The sequence below is a fragment of the Ictidomys tridecemlineatus genome, chromosome 7 (assembly GCF_052094955.1).
Source record: "Ictidomys tridecemlineatus isolate mIctTri1 chromosome 7, mIctTri1.hap1, whole genome shotgun sequence".
Taxonomy (NCBI): Eukaryota; Metazoa; Chordata; class Mammalia; order Rodentia; family Sciuridae; genus Ictidomys; species Ictidomys tridecemlineatus.
The window spans coordinates 64,333-70,332 of record NC_135483.1 but is presented as its reverse complement, the minus strand read 5'-3'; positions in this window follow the sequence as shown (position 1 = coordinate 70,332).

Here is a 6,000-nt window from a genome sequence, read left to right as displayed (position 1 = left end):
AGTTATTACATGTGGGAAATGACATGATTACATTTTATCCTAATGTTATCCTAATGTTGTGTTAATAATTTCCTAAGCTAGGTTATGTTCATTTTTCTTATCAACAGTCAATAAAGCCTTTTTTGTTGTTTTGATGGTATGCTTAATGTGAACATGCTTTATGATGTGACACCACTGTTCTTGATGGTCTAGGTATGCAATACACCATAAGGATAGTATTTTGATTCTGAGAGTCTCAAGTGTTTTAAGTCCAACATGTTTCCTTAAGAGGAGTGATTATTCATTTTCTATTTGATTACACAAATAAGATACAAATTCTTTTTTTTTCCTTTTGTGGTTCTGGGGGTTGGTCCTAGGGACTCCTGCATGCTAGGAAATCTTTCTACCACTGAGCCACATCCCCAGCCCCATAGATCCTTTAGTTGTCATTAGCTTCATGATGAGCTAGTGACAATAAAATTACTTAGATTTTCAACTAGATTTAGACTCATGCAAGAGTTTGGGCATCCATAGCTCTTTGTGATTTCTAAAAGGTAGAGTTTCCCACAACACAGCAGCATCTAATATCACTCCTGGACTGATCTGACACCTCTGCTTCTCTTGGCTCACCACTTCCTGTAGAGGTCTTGGAGGAAATGGATGTTCTTTGACTATTTGTCCCAGTGACAAATATTTGATTATATTACAGCTAAAATCTATGCATAGAAATAAAATAGAGATAAGGATTCTTTGGGATAAGTGATTCAGTCTCAGTGAGTCAGTTTGCAATTAGAACATTTTTTTTATAAAGTCACTGTTTCATGAAAGTTAAACCATGAATTGAAATAAAATCTCCAAAATGTCATTTTTTTTTCCTCTGTAGTGATCACATTTTAAGAAGGAAAACCTAGAACCTAGTGATAGCATAAAAATATAATAAGTTAACATATGTTATTACTTCAACATGAAATATGTAAAAGAGGCATAAACTTTGAATTAAAAAAATTTTTAAATTGTAGTTGGACAAAATGCCTTCATTTTCATTTATTTATTTTTATGTGGTGCTGAGGCTCAAACCTAACACCTCACACATGCTAGGTGAGTTCTCTATCACTGAGCTACAACCCCAGCCCACATACTTTAAATTTTATATTACTTTGAACTATTAGATTTTTGTGTTATAAATGTTCATAATAAAATACAGAACTAGCTAAGAGTGTCAGTTACTAGTAATAATTGTATGAATAATTAAACAAGTAGGTGTTTGAGAAAATATAACCATGTCCTAAGGTTTTACTTTAGAGTAATTTAATCTTTTTTGGGGGAGGGTACTGGGTATTGAATCCATGGGTGCTAACCCTAATCCTTTGGCCTTTAATATTAATATTTATCCATACTATTGCATCAAAAAGTGATATAATAACTGCCCTGTGGACTTTAGTACTAGTATAAAATCAATATTATAAAATTTAAGTGATATAAATGCTACCTTGTGACTTTAGATACTTACATGATATCCAACTATTATAAAATTGATAAAATAGCTTCCCTGTGGCAATTCATACTAATGTAATATCCTTATTCTAGAATCTAAAGCTAAAGAAAAACAGGAAAGTGACATTTAACATCAGTACTATAACATGACAAACTAGTGTAATAGATTCCCTGTGGAATTTAATACTAATATAATATCCTAATACACTATGTAAAATAAATATGATAGCTCTACTGCAGCTTTTAATACTGATGTTATATCCATTCTATAGTATTTTATACTAATATATTAGCTGTCCCGTGAACTTCATGCCAACATGATATCCATATTGTAGCATCTAATGCTAATATAATAATATCTTCCCTGTGACCTTTAATATTTACTCATACTATTGATATTATAATGTAATATCCAGATTATAGCATCTAAGACTAATATACTATCAGCCCAGTGAATTCCAGTAATAGTAAAATCTCCACAGAGAAGCACATAAAGTTAATATAAGAGCTGTTTTGTGTCTTTTCATGATCATATGATATCTATAATATGCAATCTAAAAGTAACAGTATCTGACTTTGGTTTTTAATATTAATGTAATATGCATACTATAGCATCCTAAAGTACTATAGCAGCTGCCCTGTGGTCTTTAATACTTTTATAATGTCCATATTATAGCACATAAATACAATATAATATCTGAATTTTGGTCCTTACTACTAAAATCCATATTATAGCATCTAAAACTAATAAAATATGTGCCTATGGGCTATAAATGTCATATGATAGCCATACCAAAGCATCTAATACTAATATAATGGCTGCCCTGTAGCCTTTGACTTTAGTATAATATCAAAACTTTGTCCTCTGAAACTAACAAAATAGCTATCCTGTAGCCTTTTAATACTAATTTTATCCATATGTAGCATCATTATAATCTCCATGTAGCCTTTTATTCTGATATTATATTCATACTGTAGACTCTAAAATGAATAAAATAGCTTCCTTTTTGCCTTCAAGAGTAATATGATATGCACTATGGTACCTAGAAAATATTATAATAGCTTTCCTGTGGTCTTGAATACTAATAATATCCATGCTATAGTACCTAAGACTAATAAGTGCCTGTTGTGTTTAATATTAAAGATGTCCATAGTATACCTTCCAAAAACTAATATAATAGCTGCAGTGTGACCTGTAATATTAACATAATATCCATACTGTAGCATCTAAAACTGACATAATAGCTACCTGGTAGCCTTTAATATTGAGATAAAATCTGTGCCCTCTGAAATTAAAGTAATAGCTTCAAGTGATATTTTAATACTGATAGTGCATACATACTATAGCACCAAAAACTGATAATATAGCAGCCCTGTAGAATTTCATAGTAATATAATAATTATAACAGAATATAAAACTTTAATATTAATAAAATATCTATACTGTTGATCTAATTCTGATGAAATGGCTGCCTGTAATCTACAATAGCCATACAATATCCATACCAAAGCTTCTAAAACTAGAATAATAGTGCCCTGTGGCCTTTAATGCTAATAGGTATTCATACTACAGTATTTAAAGCTGATACAATAGCTGAATTGTGGTCTTCCATATCAATGCAATGTCAATATTATAGCATATTGAACTAATTTAGTAGCTTCCCTATGACATTTATAAGCCAATATAATATCTAACTTGTTCACTTTAATACTGACATATTTGTATTGTAGCCTCTGAAACTGATATAATAGCTAATTTATCATCTAAAAGTAATATAGTAGCTGCCATGTAACTTTAAAACTATTACAATTTTTATAGTATAACATCAAAATTGATATAATAGCTTCCCAGTGGCTTTTATATTAATATGATATCTGTGCTACAGTATATCTAATACTAATAAAATAGTGGCACTATGGCTTTCAATACCAATATGACATCCATGGTACTGCAACTCAAGCTAACATAATAGATGATTTATGTCTTTTAATCTTACTATAATATCCCTATAATAGCATATATTACATAATAGATGATTTCTGGCTTTAAATATTAATATTATATCCATAATATAGCATGTTCAATTAATATTACATATGTCCTGTGTCCTTAGGACACATATTATATCCATAGTGTTGGATTTAAAACTAGTATAATAGATACCTTGTGGACTTTAATACTAATATGATATCCATACTGTAGCTCCTAAACTTAATATAGTAGCTGCCTGGGCCCTTTAATATGATATGTAATATGATAAACATATTGTGCTCTTTAAAACTAAAGTAATAACTGTTCTGTGGCCTTTAGTGCTGATATATCATGAAAAACTAATGTAATAACTTCCTTGTGTCCTTTAATACTGATAGTATAGCATCCAAAACTAATATGACAGCTATCCTCTAGACTTTAATATCATAATATTCATACTGTGACCTCTAAATTTAATATAATAGCTGTCTTGTGACCTTTATTACTGGTTTGTTATTCATAGTATACCATGGAAACCTGATTAAATAACTGTTCTGTGGCCTTTAATATTAATAGGATTTCATATCATAGCAAAAAATGATATCAGAGGTCTTTATTACTAATAGATGCAAACTATAATATATAAAACAAGTAAGTAGCTGTGCAATAGAATTTAATACTAAGTGACATCCATGCTAAAGCATGTTAAACTAATAGCTCCCCTGTAGCTTTTGATACTAATATCGTAGCCTCCAAAACTGATGTAATACATGTCCTGTTGCCTTTAATATTAATGTTATATCATTCCTATAACCTGTGAAGCTAATTTAATAAGTTTCTTATGAAATTTAATATTCATTTAATATCCATATTATAAATCTAAAACTGATAAATATGTGCCTCATATAAAAATGGTAAATAGGCCCTATAGTATTAATATGATATTGTATCACCTTAAACTAATATAATATCAGCTTTGTGGCCATAAAACTAATATGATACTTATAGGATAGTATTAAAATCAATATACTGCCATGTTGACTTTAATGCTAACATGATATCCATACTTGAGTATCTAATAGTACATAATTATTGACCTGGAGTGTTTAACTCTAATATGATATTCATATTGGAACATCTGAAACTGATGCAATAGTTGTCCTGTGGCCTTTGATATTTCTATGATATCCATCCTATAGTATCCAAAGCTAATAAAATATATTAGCTACCTGTGGTCTTTAATATTAATATAATATCCATACTGCAGCATTTAAAATAATAGATGCACTGTGGCCTTAATACCAAATAATTGGTTTGGATATGCTCATGTGTGAGACAATGTAAGGAAATTTAAAGGTGAAATGATGGGTTATGAGAGCCTTAACCCAAATTAGTAATCCTCTGACAGGAATTAACTGAGTGGTAACTGCAGGCTGATAGTGTGTAGCTGGAGGAGGTGGGTCATTGAGGCTGTGCCTTTGGGGTACATATTTGGTTAGCTGAGCTTATGTTCTCTGCTTCCTGATCACCACTTTCCTTCACCACACTCTTCTGCCCCACCTTAAGCCCCAAGGAATAGAGTTGGCCATCTATTGGCTGAGATCTCTGAAACTGTGAGCCCCTAAATGAACTTTTCCTCCTTTAAAATTGTTCTTGTCAGGTCCTTTGGTCAAAGCAGCAAAAAAGATGACAGAAATAATAATATACATGTCATAGATCTAAAATAAATACAATAGTTGCCCTGATGCCTTTAATGCTAATATGATATTAAAAGTGTAACATCTAAAACTGATATATAATAGTTTCCCTGTGACATTTAATGTTAATATAATATTCATGCCATAATATCCAAAAGTAACATTATAGCCTCCTTATAGCCCTTTATACTAAAGCAACATCCATATTATAGCATTTCAAGCTAATATAATATATTCCCTGTTGCCCTTAAAGCTAATGTAATACATACCATTGCATCTAAAATTGATATAATAGCTGCTCTGTATCCTTTAATATCACTAGACATCCTTATTATAGCATCTTAACTTGATATAATACTTGCTCTTTGGCCTTAATATTTATATGATACCCATTATAGAATCTAAAACTGATAAAATATTAGCCCTGTGGCCCTTATAGGTAATATACCCAAACTACATCTCCTAAAACTAATATAATTGCTAGACTGTGGCATTTAACATTAATATTTTAATCCATATTATGCCCTCTAAAACTAATTAAATAGCCCTCTTGTCATTTTTAAGTAAAATATCCATATGATAGCAATAAACCCTATAATATAGCATATCCATATGATAGCATAGAAAGTTAACATAATAGCTGACCTCTGGCATTTAATAGTAATCTGTTTGGCTGGGGATGTGGCTCAAGCGGTAATGCGCTGACCTGGCATGCACTGGGTTTGATCCTCAGCATCACATAAAATAAAATAAAGATGTTGTGTCCACTGAAAACTGAAAAAGAAATATTAAAAAAATTCTCTCTCTCTCTTCTCTCTTCTCTCTCTCTCTCTCTCTCTCTCTCTCTCTCTCTAAAAA